We start from the raw sequence: 18,131 nt of genomic DNA, 5'->3' as shown, positions 1-18,131 counted from the left end.
TTGCTCCCAAAAGCACTATATCATCTAGTTTAAATTAGTGTCAATAATTAGTTATTTATTTTCTTGCTGTATAATTACTTTGCAAAATCTGCTTGAATAAGACATATTCATGTAATTTACTAATATACCAATGTTTACTACATTGTTTTCTGATTGGACAAGAGTAATTTGCTGTAAAAATTTAAACATAGCCTACTGAAAAATAGGTTGTTTTTTGAATTGGTTGTTTTCTTGATTTTCAGATGGATTAAAATGCCCTTCAGGCACATGCACAGGTAAGGCTCAACCTGTGTAGAGCACATGCCTGTTTTTTTGGTGGTGGTGTTTTTTTTTATTCTTCAATAAATCAATGCTATTGGTTTCCCTTTACGTCTGTCTGTCTGTTTTACAAATATTTAGCCAATGAAAGTTTAAAAAAAGAGCTTGTGTGAATCTTGTTCGATGCTCAAACTGTCAGTAAACCTAATAACTCCGCCCCCTCTATCTGATAACTCCGCCCCATCTATCTGATAACTCCACCCCCTCTGTCTGATAACTCCGCCCTCTCTGTCTTGACTGAATGAACTGAAGTCCCACAGCAGCCGCACAGCAGATAGCAGCTGAATGAAGTTTTGCAAGGGTAAACAAAGATCTTGTTGTTTGAATAAGTATTAAACACTATGTCTATAAAGGCTAATATTTTATTTATTTGATGTCTGACTGAGACATGTTGGACCTGAGAGAGAGGCAGAGGTGGGACAAAGTCATTGTTATGCAAGTCACAAGTAAGTCTCAAGTCTTTGCCCTCGAGTCCCGAGTCAAGTCGAGTCAAAGATGAGGCAAGTCCCGAGTCGAGTCAAAAGTCAAAGCCAACAAGTCTCAAGTCGAGTCCAAAGTCCTACCATTTTAGTTTCGAGTCATTTCAAGTCCTCTTACCACAGAAATAAAATTTATACAAATCATGTACGTCTGTAAGATTTGTATTTATTTAAACCTCTTTTTATACTTTGATTTATAATCAAATACAGTAAAAAACAGAAAATTTAATTTTCACAAAAAATGCTTGTATTTCAACAGCATATTGCACTAGAACAATGCACAGCATGCAGCTTCAATCCTGTATTGTATTAACCTCATATTGCAAAACAGTTTAACTTTCAAATAGACATGGGTCGTTTTAGCCTAAACCTTTTTAAACATGTCATCAATAAAATCCTCACTCCTCAAATTATCACTTCTGAAAAACTGGACCAACCTGATAATATAATTGGAATGCCTGTTGCAGTGCGTATGCGGTGCAAGACCAGCACACGCAATAGTGCTTTCACATATGCTGCGTTTGCAGTGCGTGATCCGCGGCTGTACCACAAATACATACTCACTATTTGTATTTCAAATCCAGAAGTTATTAGCATCTTTTATTTAAAAAAAAAATTTTGTCAGCATTGCGATTCTCTTTGTAGGCCTACACACGTATACACTCTTTAATAGACGTATTTACATTTAAATACAATTTAAACAACGTATTATTTAATGCATTACTCTTATATAATTATATATTAAGTTGCTCAAACAAGTGGTAAAATATTTAACCATGTACTTATATTAAAATCGCATAGCCTACATTTTAAATTAAAACTTAAAATTGACAAAAACAGCAGACTCATACTCTTTCTTTTGCATAATTTAAATCTTTATACAATAAATCTCGCATGTCACAAAGAACTTGTTTTTCCACCTCCACGAATGAGACGAGTGTTATGTTGCCTTGTTGAAATATGTATTTTCCCTTGATTTAGGCTACCCCGGTCTTACGTCTCAGCATTGCGATTCTCTTTGTACACATACACTCTTTAATAGACGTATGCACGTTTAAACACAATTTAAACAACGTAGGCCTATTATTCAATGCATTACTTCTACTTATATTAAGTTCCTAAAGCAAGTGGTCAAATATTTAACCATGTAGGCTACTTATATAAAAAAACAGCCGACTCTCGTGCCTTTTATTTTATATTTAAATTAATACAATAAATCTTGCATGTCACAAGGAACATGTTTTTCCACCTCCACGAATGAGACGAGATTTGTTCATTATGTCGCCTTGTTGAGGTAAATTGTAGTTTTCCTTGCTTTACCCTGGTCTTAAAGTGAAAATAGTATTTAATTAAATACATTTATGGTGAGATTACTACATTTTATTTAATTAATCGCATTTATGGTGAAATTACTACATTTTTAGGTCAATCTGTGTTCATTTTGACCACGAAACATGCGCTGTCACTTTAATTCAGCGCGTGCAGCACATGTGCAGCACAGCAGAAATAGACTCGGTGCGGAAACGATCGCGGCACTGCTGTATACGCACCGCACCTGGAACGGATCGACGGACTGCAACCGTGTGCAGTGTGAAAGCTCTAACCTGTTAACATGGGTACGGAAAAAAATACGCACCCGCTGGCGCATACGCACTGCAAACGGAGTATGTGTGAAACGGGCGTTAGATGCTGTAGAATCAAAACAACGTGGGACTACAGTGATTAGATGTCGTGCAGGCAGCGCGCGCGCTCGCTGCATGCATACAGGTGGTGCACATTTTTTTCACAGATGCAGATAAACTGAGAGCGGCGCGGCCATGTGGACATTTTTTCCCCCAGTTTTCATGGGAAGTAGCAAGTCTTCTCGAGTCAAAAGGCGCAAGTCCAAGTGAAGTCACGAGTCATTGATGTTAAAGTCCAAGTCGAGTTGCAAGTCTTTGTACATTTTGTCGAGTCGAGTCTGAAGTCATCAAATTCATGACTCGAGTCTGACTCGAGTCCAAGTCACATGACTCGAGTCCACACCTCTGGAGAGAGGTCTAGCATTTGCCATCTAGTCATAGCCATACAACATAGTCTATACTTCCATAGCCTGTGCATACAGTAGCATTTCATCTTTTATAAAATGAGATTTTGGCCAAATGTATTTTACAACAGGAAAAACTGAGCGCCCCGCCTATGTAGCTACAACAAACTAGTTTGTAACCCGTTGATGAAAATGTAATGTGATGTCGCCGGCGCTGTTTTAATGATGGACAAAATGCACATTTGCACACATTCACTGGTCAAAAACCCCGTAACTGCATTTGAGTTTGACTTTTTCAGTTTCAACACATACCCCTCAAAAGGTCTGTGTCATGATGAATCACACGGAAGCAAAGATGCAAGTAAATCTTTATTGTGGGGTCAAAAGACACAAAATTATGCAGGAACTCGGGTGGGCTGGTGGCGCAGGGACTAGATGGTCAGCGTGCTGGTGAAGACAGGTGACGGTGAATCCAGTAAAGGTGAACATCCAGACGAGAAGAGACGAACACCACGAAAACACCGAACAGGAACTTGAATCAGGAACAGGACTGGAGACGGCACACGATGACACACACTGAGGACACCAAAACAACGATCTGACAAAGAGAGAAGAGTGTGATGAGTCTTTATAGGTGAGTGAATAGGCAGCAGCTGGTGCGGGGAATGAGATCAGCTGGCGCGCTGATCAGCAGGAACGAGTAGTCACGCCCACTCACACACACCCACACACACATAACAACAAATACACGAGACACGAAGAAAACAGTGAATTCATGAACCGTGACAGTACCCCCTCTCCTAGGAACGCCTCCTGGCGTCCCCAGACTCCCTTACCTGTCGATTGTAATCATCAATAAGGGAGTGATCCAGGATGTCTCTAGCAGGAACCCAACTTCTCTCCTCCGGACCGTAGCCTTCCCAGTCCACCAAGTACTGGAATCCTCGTCCCCTCCGCCTTGAGTCCAGAATACGATTAACCGAATATGTAGGTTCCCCTTCTACGAGTCGCGGCGGGGGGGGGAACCGGGACAGGCGGATTAATACGAGAATGAAACACAGGTTTTATTTTGGAAACATGGAAGGCGGAATGAATCCTCCTGTACACTGGAGGGAGTTTGAGGCGGACTGCCACCGGGCTAATGATCTTGGTGACAGTGAACGGGCCGATAAATTTGGGAGCAAGTTTATTAGAGACGGAACGGAGAGGAATGTTCTTGGTAGAAAGCCACACTTTTTGACCAACGACGTATACGGGAGGCCTAGACCGGTGGCGATCGGCTTTGGCCTTGGTGCGCGCTCCCGCTTGGAGTAGAGTCTCGCGGGCTCTAGTCCAAGTGCGATGACACCTCTGGACGAAGGCGTGAGCGGAGGGGACCGCGACTTCAGACTCCAGACTAGGAAAAATTGGTGGCTGGTAACCTAGACTACACTCAAACGGAGATAGACCCGTAGATGATACTGGTAACGAATTGTGGGCGTACTCCACCATTGACAGTTGTTGGCTCCATGAGGAAGGATTCTTGGAGACCAGACATCGCAACGTTCTCTCTAAATCCTGGTTGGCTCTCTCAGTTTGGCCATTGCTCTGGGGATGAAACCCTGAGGACAGACTAACAGTCGCACCCAGTAATCTACAAAACTCTTGCCAAAATTTGGACACAAATTGGGGTCCTCTGTCGGAAACCACGTCCGTCGGGAGGCCATGTAACCGAAAGACGTGGTTAATGACTGTTAACGCTGTCTCCTTGGCTGAGGGTAATTTGGGCAAGGGAATGAAGTGGACCGCCTTCGAGAACCGGTCCACCACGGTCAAAACTACCGTGTTACCCTGAGAGGGTGGGAGGGCGGTGACAAAATCTAGTGCGATATGGGACCAGGGTCTCGAAGGGATCGGCAGCGGTTGGAGGAGCCCATCTGGGGGTCGATTGGAAGTCTTACCAGTGGCACAAACTGAGCAAGCCAAAACAAAACTGTGAACGTCGCGAGCCATACGTGGCCACCAAAATCGTTGCTTGACTAAAGATGTAGTGCGACTGACTCCTGGATGACAAGCCACATTGGAACAATGTCCCCACTGAAAAACGTCGGACCGTAATCCCTCTGGCACAAATAAACGGTTCGGTGGACAACCGACCGGAGGCATTACCCCTTGTAAGGCCGCCTTGACCTTCGATTCGACCTCCCATGTGAGTGTGGAGATAATTAGGGTCTCCGGAAAAATGCACTCGGGAGTAGACGGGCGATCGGAGCGGTCAAAAATGCGCGATAAAGAATCGGGCTTGATGTTCTTGGAGCCCTGGCGGTACGAGAGAGTAAAGTCAAAACGTCCGAAAAAAAGTGCCCACCGAGCCTGCCTGGAGTTCAATCTTTTAGCGGTTCTAATGTATTCCAGATTCTTATGATCGGTCCAAACGATAAAAGGTACCCCCGACCCTTCTAACCAGTGACGCCATTTTTCCAATGCTAACTTGACTGCCAACAACTCTCTGTTACCAATATCATAATTACGTTCGGCAGGGGACAAACGGTGAGACAAAAACGCGCACGGACGCATTCTGTCGTCTGCAGGAGAACGTTGGGATAGCACTGCACCTACCCCCACCTCTGACGCATCGACCTCCACCACGAACTGACGTGATGGATCAGGGGTAACTAAGATGGGGGCAGAAACAAAGCGGCCTTTCAGTTTGGCAAACGCAGCCTCAGCTGCATCTGACCACCTGAATGTAGTTCTGGGGGAGGTCAAGGCGGTCAGAGGTGGGGGTAGGTGCAGTGCTATCCCAACGTTCTCCTGCAGACGACAGAATGCGTCCGTGCGCGTTTTTGTCTCACCGTTTGTCCCCTGCCGAACGTAATTATGATATTGGTAACAGAGAGTTGTTGGCAGTCAAGTTAGCATTGGAAAAATGGCGTCACTGGTTAGAAGGGTCGGGGGTAATTGCGAATGAACCGCCGGTAGAAATTGGCGAACCCCAGAAACCTCTTTAGGGCCTTACGGGAATCTGGACTTGGCCAATCCACCACAGCCTTAACCTTCTCAGGATCCATACGCATTCCCTCAGACGACACAATGTACCCTAAGAAAGGAACAGACTGTGCATGAAAAGCGCATTTCTCCGCCTTGACAAAAAGCCCATTCTCTAGCAACCTCTGAAGCACTCGTCTGACGTGCTGAACGTGTTCCTGGAGAGACGAAGAAAAAATCAATATGTCATCCAGGTAGACATAAATGAACTGATCGACCATGTCTCTCAGCACGTCATTGACGAGTGCCTGGAAGACCGCTGGGCTATTGGAAAGCCCAAAAGGCATAACCAAATATTCAAAGTGCCCCCTGGGGGTGTTAAAAGCGGTCTTCCATTCATCCCCCTTCCTGATGCGGACCAAATGATAAGCATTACGTGAGTCCAGTTTTGTGAAGACCGACGCTCCCTGCAACCTCTCGAAGGCTGAAGACATCAACGGCAAAGGATAAGTATTCTTCACCGTGATGTTATTCAACCCTCGGTAATCAATGCAAGGTCGCAGAGAACCGTCCTTCTTCCCCACAAAAAAGAACCCCGCCCCCGCTGGAGAAGAGGAAGGTCGGATGAATTTAGATGCCAGAGAATCAGAAATATATTTCTCCATGGCCTCCCTCTCGGGAACAGACAGAGAGTAAAGCTTGCCCTTGGGCGGAGACGTACCTGGCAGTAGATCTATGGCACAGTCATAGGGACGATGCGGAGGAAGAGAAGCAGCCCGAGACTTACTGAACACTTCCTTCAGGTCCTGATACTCCGTGGGCACGTTAGACAAATCCACTGTTTCCTCCTGAAACGCAGAAACAGAAACAGACGAACAAGAAGACACAAGACAGGACTCATGACATTTACTGCTCCACTCCAACACTGATCTCTGCTGCCAGTCTATCTTGGGGTTGTGTCTGATGAGCCAGGGGTGTCCGAGAACAATGGGTGCGAGGGGGGAGTCCAGAATGTAAAATGAAGTAGTCTCTGTGTGGTTGCCGGATACTGTGAGTGTAATGGGTCCAGTGGAGAATGAAATGGTAGGAAGAGCTTGACCGTTAAGGGCGTGAACTGCAATGGTGCGGGTGAGAGGTAACAGGGGAATCTGAATCTTGTGTGCAAATGTGCAGTCCATGAAGTTACCCTCTGCCCCGGAGTCCAACAGTGCTCGACAGTCGTGAGTGTTGGCTGACCATCTTAGTCTTACCGGGAGGAGTGTAGATGTTGATGAGGTCTTCTCAGCGGAGATCCCACCCGACAGTAGCCTCAGATTTACTGCCGGGCTTGCCCCTTTTACCGGGCAGTTGTACGCAAAGTGTCCTGCAGTCCCACAGTAAAGGCAAAGGCCCTGGGATCTCCGCCTTTCCTTCTCCTCCCGGGAAAGCCGAGCTCGCCCGACCTGCATGGGCTCGTGATCATAGACGGGGCTGACCGCGTCCCCGCCGCTGGCTCGCGTCGTCTCAGTCGGTCCAGAGACCCGAGTGGGCAGTCTCAGCCGTTCAACTCGGGAGAGACGGGAATCTACACGAAGCGCCAGTTCGATCAATCCATGAAGAGAAGTGGGTAAGTCCAGAGCATAAATCTCCCTCTGGACGCGGTCAGCCAGCCCATGCAGGAACATATCCCACTGCGCCTCCTCGTTCCACTGACACTCTGCCGCCAAGGTCCGGAACTCAATAGAGTAATCAGATACAGATCTTTCGCCTTGCTTGAGGTCCGCAAGAATCCGTGCCGCTTCTCTTCCCGTTACCGCGCGGTCGAAGACCTTCTTCATCCCGGCGGCGAGTGTCTGGAACGAGGCACAGCATGGATCTTGGTTCAGTAAGTTGCAAGTGTGTACAAATATAATATATTTTGTAGTGTTGAGAGGTTGTTGTTTTTTCAAGCAAACTTCTGTTAAATGTTTTATTAGGCTATTGAATTGGTAGATTCTGAAACTATTAATTAAATGCGTTAAACAACTGTTTATATTATTTTACTTTATGTATATTATGTTTATAAATTTTTTGCAAGACAGGGGGAAAATATATCATTTTTTTTATAAATAATATTTTGAGTTTCTTCTGTGACGTCATTTGTAATGGACTGGTCGCGAGCGCTCAGTCAGAACAGCCCGTGGGTTGTACTCAATTTCCCAATCTCCCCAGTCTCTGCGTGACATCATAACTGTGCGACGCCATACTTGACCCACGGTTGGAATCGGATATCGTTTAGGGCGTCTGCCGTCGACGGGTGGAAACTGAACACGGAGAATGGCGGCGACATCAGCAGGACGTGATCGAGGAAATAGTAATCGACTGAAAGCGGGAAATTCAAAAAACTTTGGAAATACTGTTTTAGGAGCGGTTGAGCACGATTGCTTCGTGAATGGATCAGACGTAGGTAGGTGGGCAGAAATGGATTATAGTGAAGGGAAAGATGAAGAAAATGAGGGGAAATTGAAGGGAGAGTTTTCAAAAAAGAAAGACAGTCAAGTAAAAGGGAATAAAAGAATAAGAAATGAAAATGATGAGGGGTCGGAAAGTGAGGAAGAAGGACATGAGCAAAATAAGGAAATACATGAGAATTTATTAGTCATAATAAGATTCAATGATAAAGATCAAGAGAACATGAAGATTATCAACCCGTTTGTATTAACAAAACATCTGGCAAGTAAGATAGGGGAGATATTATATGCAAAGGTCCTAAATGATGGAAATTTGTTGGTCAAATGTACAACATAGGGGGGGGAAATAGTCACTCAACAAGAGAAGGAGTGAAAAATGATAGTGAAACGGTATTGATTAAATTTGGGGGGAGAATATGCCAAAATAGGGTATACCTTGGTTATATGAGCTACCCAGTGAGAATGTATGTGCCAAAACCATTGAGGTGTTTTAACTGTCAGAGGCTTGGACATATAGCCAATAACTGTAAAGAGAAGAAGAGATGTGCTAGATGTGGGGGCGAGCATGACTACGGAAAGTGTGGAACAGGAGTGCAACCAAAATGTTGTAATTGTGGAGGAAGCATAATGTGGCATATGGAGGATGTGAGGTGATGAGACAGGAAAATAAAATCCAGAAAATAAGAGTGGAAAGAAGGATCACTTATGCAGAAGCAGCAAGAGTGTCAAGAGGACACGATAATATCACCATAGAAAAAGCAGAATTGGGGGTTGAAGAATAACAACAAAGAACAAGTGACAAGATTTGTGTGGACAAAAAGGACTTGGGGACGTTTATTGCAGGAGTGATAAACAGTACAGCTGAAGTTAAATAAAAAAATGATAAAATACAGCTGGTTGTCAAAGCAGCAGTAAATCATTTAGGACTAGTGGGACTGACATGGGAAGAAGTGAGGGAGAACCTCACCAATCAGTCAAGCCAAGAAGCACCATGTATTGGTTAATATTAATGGTTATTATTTTACAATGGAATGCTAGAAGCTTACTGGCCAATGGCCAGGAATTCAAACATTTCATCAAAGACAGGAAAGTAAATCCAGATGTAGTATCCTGGAAACTTAAAGTTAAAGGTTAAAGCCAAATTTAGAGTTTGGGACTTCCGGTTGTGGATGCGAATGAAGTAGACGCGTCTACCTCGTGCTCCCTGTACAAATCTTCTATTTTATCAGTTTATAATCCTTTACCGGTTTATTTTTTCCGAATGTAATGAGATAGCAAGTTTAATATACACGGAAGCAGAAAATGGCATCCAAATCAACCAAGCATGCGAAGCATACGATCACGGCTCATGGCGAGGTTAGCATGTCAGCCTTGACTATCTTATTGGAAGAACACAGAGCCGCTCTCTCTTCCGATTTCAAAACCGCTTTGACATCCTTAGAGGCAAAACTTGACCTCGTCCAGGCTGCGGTGTCGGACCATGGACCACGAATAACATCATTGGAATCCAACGCAGACCTCCTCAGCGAGTGAATTCACTCTCTGGAAGCAGTGTGCGCCAATCTGACTGAGAACTACGCTAAACTCAAGGCCAAAACAGCAGACCTGGAGGGCCGCAGTCTGCGTAATAATATCAGGATCATTGGCTTACTAGAGTCTGTCGAGGGTCCTCGGCCCACAGTGTTCTTTTCTGAGATGCTGTCGGAAATTATGGGCGAGCAGATTTTGCCGTCTCCTCCGGAACTTGACAGGGCTCATCGGGCTCTGATCGCTAAGATGAAACAGGGAGTGAGGCCGAGAGCGGTTATAGTCCGTTTTTCATTGGTATCAGATCAAGGAGGCGGTGATACGTGAGGCCCGTAAAAGAAGAGGATCCTTGCAGTACCGTGGCAACCCGATCGCCATTTACGATGACTACAGTCCTGAAGTTCTGGAACAACGCGCTCAGTATCGAGGGGTAATGGCAGAGCTTTACAATCTTGGATTTAAGCCATCCCTTCTTTTCCCTGCATGGCTGAGGATCCTGACTAAGGAAGGTGAGCAAAAGATGCTTGCATCGGTGGATGAGGTCAAGGTATTTTTGACGGCGCACCGTAGTGCCTCTTAGTGATATGACGGCTGGTGGGGCTTATGACTTTATTTACTTTTTATGTCACGAGGGAGCCCGCTGTACAACATTGACTTAACTATGCCAGATTTTCCTGAGCTCTCTGACATTACACTCACCTAAAGGATTATTAGTAACACCTGTTCAATTTCTCATTAATGCAATTATCTAATCAACCAATCACATGGCAGTTGCTTCAATGCATTTAGGGGTGTGGTCCTGGTCAAGACAATCTCCTGAACTCCAAACTGAATGTCAGAATGGGAAAGAAAGGTGATTTAAGCAATTTTGAGCATGGCATGGTTGTTGGTGCCAGACGGGCCGGTCTGAGTATTTCACAATCTGCTCAGTTACTGGGATTTTCACGCACAATCATTTCTAGGGTTTACAAAGAATGGTGTGAAAAGGGAAAAACATCCAGTATGCGGCAGTCCTGTGGGCGAAAATGCCTTGTTGATGCTAGAGGTCAGAGGAGAATGGGCCGACTGATTCAAGCTGATAGAAGAGCAACTTTGACTGAAATAACCACTCGTTACAACCGAGGTATGCAGCAAAGCATTTGTGAAGCCACAACACGCACAACCTTGAGGCGGATGGGCTACAACAGCAGAAGACCCCACCGGGTACCACTCATCTCCACTACAAATAGGAAAAAGAGGCTACAATTTGCACAAGCTCACCAAAATTGGACAGTTGAAGACTGGAAAAATGTTGCCTGGTCTGATGAGTCTCGATTTCTGTTGAGACATTCAGATGGTAGAGTCAGAATTTGGCGTAAACAGAATGAGAACATGGATCCATAATGCCTTGTTACCACTGTGCAGGCTGGTGGTGGTGGTGTAATGGTGTGGGGGATGTTTTCTTGGCACACTTTAGGCCCCTTAGTGCCAATTGGGCCTACCTGAGCATTGTTTCTGACCATGTCCATCCCTTTATGACCACCATGTACCCATCGCAGGGGCGTAGCAACCGGGGGGGACGGGGGGGACACGTCCCCCTCACTTTTAGAAACAGGTGATTCTGTCCCCCGCATTTTTTTTTTTTTTTTTTTGAAGGTAAAAAGTGAGACCGCCATAAACTGGCGGTTTAGTTTCATAAAGTATCATTCTTTTCAACATTCCTTATTTGTATATTCAAAAATATTAAAAATAATCTCATTTAATACAGTTATAATTTTTCAGTGTAAATTATTTAATTTGATTGGTAACAGCCTAGTGTCTTATTATTTTAATTGAATATATTGATCAAATTTAAGAATTTGAAATGAAAGATGGAGCATACATTTAATAAAATTAGGGGGAAAATGCCTTTATAAAGGTACAAAAAATTATTCTGAGTGTTTTCCAACAGTGATGTAATGAAACATTGACAATTTAAGTTTGAAGGGAGTAAAGCCTCTGTTTAGGCTATTAAGGAAATGTAATTTTGCCAAAAGAAGAACTTTTATTTTAAATAAATGTTCATTTTAAATTAGCCAACTTCAGTGTGATATGTTACCATATTATCATGCTTAACACTGAGAATTTGAATAATTGTAATGTGATGATCAGATGCAGATATCTAAATCAAAGAATATCATCGGGCGGTTTGCGGGTGGATTATTTATTTTTAACAGTGGATTCGGGTGACTCAAAGTGCACCAGAATAATGAATTTATCTTTAAAATGTACAAAATTTTCTTCCGGGGGGGACATGCCCCCAGACCCCCCTAGAGGTACCAAGCTCCACCCACAAAAATAATGTGGGAAACACATTAGGGTGTATGATGATCTACAAAAAAATACACATTTAATTATCTTATTATTAAACTACATTATTAGGATTTTACCACCTCCGCCTCGTTTTGAGCCAGGAAAAACCCTGTTATGAACATCACCTTTGGGTCACATCCTATGGTCACATACAGCTTTTGTCCCCCTCACTTTTATAATGGCTGCTACACCCCTCCTCTGATGGCTACTTCCAGCAGGATAATGCACCATGTCTCAAAGCTCGAATCATTTCAAATTGGTTTCTTGAACATGACAATGAAATCACTGTACTAAAATGGCCCCCACAGTCACCAGATCTCAACCCAATAGAGCGTCTTTGGGGTGTGGTGGAACGGGAGCTTCGTGCCCTAGATGTGCATCCCACAAATCTCCATCAACTGCAAGATGCTATCCTATCAATATGGGCCAACATTTCGAAAGAATGCTTTCAGCACCTTGTTGAATCAATGCCACGTAGAATTAAGGCAGTTCTGAAGGCGAAAGGGGGTCAAACACAGTATTAGTATGGTGTTCCTAATAATCCTTTAGGTGAGTGTATATAAACGGTTTACTGTTCATTGAAAGTGTTTTACATCATGCGGTCATTTCTACGTTTCTAATGACTGATTGGTGCTGTGGTATTTAATCTGATACCATCGTTGAATTAGATTTGTTGTATGATGTATCTCGTATTTTTAGTTTTTTTGGTGCAATCACAAATACTGCTTGCAAGAATTTGATTGCAATTTTTGTTTACTTTAGGGGAAATGTTTTATTATTATATATATATTTTTTTACATTCTCATTTATTTTGATTATGATTAAGATGGTATTCATAAACTCTGGCAAGATAAACGGGATAAGGGGGAAAAGGGTAGGCATTTATATAGTATTCAACAGACTGTAACAGCTAAAATGATGGGCTGCGTTCTCCGATAACGTTGTCTCTTAGCGCGCTACGAAGACTCAAAAGGTACACCTTAACTACAGGTATACATTTCCTACGTGTGTTCTCCGAACTATACCTTAGGATGTTGCTTAAGGTAAACCTTCTTAAGTTCGACCTTAGCAGGTGCTGTCCATGGTGGAGGTGCTGAATAGGTTGATATCGATGCCTCGATGATCGATTGTGCGCTCTTTCCTTCACAGCGGTATAGGTAAAGTATTGAGAAAACAATGTTCTTTATAAAGAAGCGTTTTAGAAATAGTACAAACTGCATTTATCGGGGCTCATTGAAATATGTACATGCAGAAATAAATATGAGTATGTGTTTATAATTTAGCAAGTGTGCAATCCCAAACCCTCACGGCCATAAGTGTGTTAATGTTCTCCACAACGTATGCTGAGTAATTTTTTTTACAATGGTCTCTTCTGACATGGTAGTCAGTGGACTAAAGTGTTCTCTTATAAAGTAGTTGACATACACTAACTGGCTCCGCGGACGGCGCCGTCTTTGATTTAAAACAAGTACTCGCTGTCTCGCTGCCATAGCTATAAAGTTTGTGTAAACTCATCTTTCTTGATATAGACTCCTAAGCCTTTTCTGTCAAATGGTTCACCAGCTGATGTGCCTTAGGATAGTAATTAAAAAAGCTAACAACCATTAGTGTATGGAAACTTTATTAATGAAAACACTTCCATACACTGGGTGTAGGCTATAACAACTTAAGTATTTTATGTGTAAAATTTTAAAGTAAAGTAAAAATGTAATTTTAATACTAAATCAGATTTTATATTAAATGTTCATATAAAATTTTCTATGTGTAATTAAACTGCGATGTAAAAAAGCTTTTTGCGTAGTGGTGGCCACTAGCGGTATGAACCGTCAGCAGCGATAAGGTATAGCTAAGAGCGCTCCAGACCAACCTTACGAACGTATGACTTACAGAAGGTATACTTAACTAAGAAGGTTTCGGAAACCGCGTATTAACGATAAGGTACTTCTTAAGGTACAACTTAAGAACGACGTAGCGTTAAGGTAGTTTCGGAGAACGCAGCCCAGATCACTTTCACGACAGGAGGAAACCTGGTTCACCAGGCGAAGGTTAGGACATCAGGCCTGAACAGCAGCTTACACACAATAGGGAAACAGAAACCGTGAAGCATGTACTTCTGACATGTAGGCAGTACTCTGAAGAGAGAGAAATACTTAAGAGGGTAACAAAGAACTCGGTTACTTTGAGCGAGTCTGACCTGGAACACAGTCTACAACCAAAGCAGTGATAGAGTTTCTAAAAGAAACACAACTAGCAAGATAGGCGGCTGCATATGTGGAAAAAAAACACCTAACCCTAAAAAAATTCGAACAAAAGGTTTCGCAGCTGTTTTTTGTAGTATTAGGTGTCCTTAATACCATACTAAAAGTTTACCAAAGTTTGACCACTAGAAAGGTGTAATTTTCAAGATGGCGTCCAAGATGGGCAGGAAGCCCTTAAAATGTCCAAACTCCATTATTTGACAAAGATGCACCGTTTGTCCATGTTAACAAACAATTTAAAAAAAAACTTGTAATACATTTTTTGTTTGTCTTGATGCAAGTAATCAACTCAGTAATTTTCATGGTGATATCTAAAGGTTAAAATTTTTACCCTATTCACGTAAGAAAAAGAATGAATAGGCGTATGAATAGACTATATTTGGGTCTTTTTTGAAACTTTCCCCTAATGGGACTCTTCTGGACTTTTTTTCCCTTACTCAGGACATACTGAGGATACAAAATCAGTTGAGTTTGCTTCTGTTGCAATTTGTTCAAGGTTGACCCCCATTTTGGCTTAAAATGACTGGACTATATAGATGTTTTTGAGTATAAAGGTGGCATTATACTAAACCTCAGGTTAGATACGCCTTTGGGGGAAAGGCGTATCAGTATCAGTATCGGGTCCTTCCATTTGGTCCAGCTTTGGCTCCGTGGACATTCTCCAAGTGCATGGATGCAGCTCTGGCCCCCTTGAGGCTCCAGGGCATCCGTGTACTAAATTATCTAAACGACTAGCTCATTCTGGCTCATTCCAGAGATTTGGTGTTTCGTCACAGGGACGTTATTCTCCACCACCTCCGGTCTCTTGGTCTCAGGTTGAATGCTCAGAAGAATGTCTTAACTCCTTCTCAGCAGAACCCTTTCCTGGGTGCCGAACTCTATTCTCTCTCGATGCAGCCCCGTCTTGCCCCTGCTAGAGTTTCCAGTCTCTGTGCGTGCTTGGCCTGTTTCAGGCTCGGCCATCATGTAGCGGTGGGCATATGAGACCATTCCTGTGCTGGATGAAACTCAGGGGCATCCGTCCTTCTTGGTCTGCCTTCCGCCTGCTGAGAGTGTCGCGCAGTTGCCTTCACGCTCTTTGGAGGTGGAAAGACTCCCCCTTTTTTACTTCAGGGTGTCACGATGGGTGTAGTTTGCTGTTGGCAGGTTGTCACGACGGACGCCTCTTTGACTTGTTGGGGTGCGGTCTTCGAGGGCAGACCGGCGTACGATGTTTAGACGGGCGAGCTTCTCTCGTGGCACATAAATTGCCTCAAGTTGCAAGCTGTCTATCTGGCCCTGGATCAATTTCTCCTGGCCCTGATGGACTCATGTCATTGTAAGGACGGACTACATGGCAGTGGTGTCCCATGTAAATCGCCAGGGGGGCTCGTGGTCGCGCACCCTCAACAGGCATGCGCACCGCCTCCTCCTTTGGGCTCAAGACAGGTTTCTTTCGCTGAGAGCAGTTCACGTTCCAGGGGACCTGAACATCGCAGCGGACTTTCTGTCGAGACAGAACCTCAAGTCGGGGGAATGGATGTTGCACTGCTAAACAGTGGCTTTAATTTGGAGCATGTTTGGCGAGGCGGACCTCTTTGCGTCGCAGAGCTCGACACAGTGCCCCCTATGGTTTTCCCTGTCTCAGCTCATCAGACACCTCTGTGGATAGATGCCCTCACTCATTGGAGTTGAGACTGTATGTATTCCCTCCGGTCAAGTGAATCCCTGCAGTCCTTTGCAGAATGAGGGAGTGTGGGATCCGCCTCCTTCTGGTAGCCCTATTCTGGCCATCCCAGACGTGGTTCTCGGAACTGAGCTCCCTGGTGGAGAAATCCCCTTGGCAGATTCATATCAGGAGAGATCTGCTGTCTCAGCTCCAGGGCAGGAATTGGCATCCTTGACCCGAGATATGGAGGCTGTGGGCGATAAGAGGCAATCGCTCTAGCGACAGTGGCGTCTGGTCTTCCAAACTGATGTTTAGGAGACCATTGATAACGCTTGTGCGCCTTCTACTAGACTGCTGTATTTCTCTAAGTGCAAGGTTTTTGAGTCTTGGTGTTCGGCTCATGCAGTGGACCCTGTCAGCTGCCCGGTCGGTTCAGTGCTGGAATTCCTGCAGGATAAATTTGTGGCTGGAGTGGCTGCAACTACGTTTAGAGTTTATGTCAGCTATCGCTGCCTATCGGGAGTCAGACGAGGTCCCCTTAGGTAAACACTGTCTGGTCTCCTCGTTTAAGCGTGGAGTTAGACACTTGAGGCCTGCACATCCTATTAGTGTCCGCACCTGGGATTTATCAGTTATTTTGGAGGGGCTATTAGAGCCTTCCTTTGAACCCTTGGAGTCAGCTCCGGACCGGATTCTTACTCTCAAGGTGGCACTTTTGTTAGCGTTGGCCTCTCTCAAACGCCTGGGGGATCTGCAGGCTCTTTCTGTGAGTGAGCCTTGTATGGAGTTTGCCCCAGGTCTTGTGAAGGTGTTTCTATGGCCTAGACCTGGTTATGTCACCAAAGTTTTGTCCACGTCAATCCGCTCTCAAGTTGCGCCACTGAGGAGGCGCCCGCGCCATCAGCCAATGAATTAGTGTGATTCTATACGGGTTCAGACAATCAGCACATGCCTTCACGTGGCAGCCCTGTTTTGACTAATTTGACAGTACCACACAGTTCTAATGAATTTATTCTTTATTGGAATCAAAAGAATGGTTATAAACCACAGAAACCACCAACACTAGGCAAAACGATATGAGAAAGGAGAAATATGCAATTACTTAAGGCAAGACACAGCAGGCATAAGCATCGTTTTTTTTTTTCACTGGTCAATTTTGAGATTTTGGGATTATTGTCTTCAATAACATGTCTTCTTTCAGACTTGTGGCGAAAAAGAGTCTGAAATACACATTTAGGTCTTTATTTTACTACACTTTGTCTGTTTGCGTCTGTAGATTTCTCATAAATTCAACAAAAGTTGGCGTTCTAAATCATCCCGTTGCTCCGCGATTGCTGGAGCACCCTGCACCCTGTCATCACATACACCGTAATTTTTTTCTCCCATCTAATATGTGAACACAATGAACAAATTATTTTGAACCTGGCTTTATCCAATACTCAGATTTCGTTTTTTATATATATATATATATATATATATATATATATATATATGTAATTTTTTTTTTTTTTTTTTTTTTTACGAAATCTGAGTATTGGTTAAAGCCAGGTTCAAAATAATTTGTTCATTGTTTAATTAGATAATGCCTAATTTGCATATTTAAACATTAAATTACAGAAAACTTGCAATACATTTTTTTCTCATCTTAATGTAGACAATCAACTGGGAAAGTTTCATGGTGATATCTGCTAGTTAAAAAATGTATCCTATTCACATATCTCGCCTTAAGGGAAATTTTACTTATTTTTTGCATAAATATGCTTGTAACCAATTGCTTTAATATATAATTGTACTGTAATCACTTATCTATCATGCAAATATGTTAATTAGAAAATTACATGGCCCAAACATGTATCTGGCACCAGTATTCCTAGGGTGCTTCTCAATTCTTATTTGTGCATCCTCGTTTCCTCTCCTCGCGTCCTTTCCTCGCGTCTCAGCTCCGCCCCCTGTAGGATGCGAGGGAAGGCTGCAAGGAAAAGACGCGAGGACGGAGGGATCGAATGAAAGCTTTTTTATGCATTGGAATACTTGATCACTCGAGCGTCACTTCATCGCGTCATCAGCAGCGCTGAGAGCATCTGCCCTTATGTTGTTGAAATTTGTTTATTTAAGAAATTCATAATAAATAATAATAAAGAAAGATAC

At 43.5% G+C, this 18,131-nt stretch overlaps 1 protein-coding gene across 1 annotated transcript in view; it reads right to left on the bottom strand.

The window, feature by feature from the left end:
• LOC311296649 (uncharacterized protein) overlaps positions 1–18,131 on the bottom strand; it is a 483,049-nt gene that overhangs the window by 93,907 nt on the left and 371,011 nt on the right. The gene's annotated exons all lie outside the window — the stretch shown is intronic.

The sequence above is a fragment of the Rutilus rutilus genome (assembly GCF_951802725.1).
Source record: "Rutilus rutilus genome assembly, chromosome: 9".
Classification (NCBI taxonomy): domain Eukaryota; kingdom Metazoa; phylum Chordata; class Actinopteri; order Cypriniformes; family Leuciscidae; genus Rutilus; species Rutilus rutilus.
Note: the sequence above shows the minus strand (reverse complement) of the source record. Positions and strands in the feature narration are given on the sequence as shown.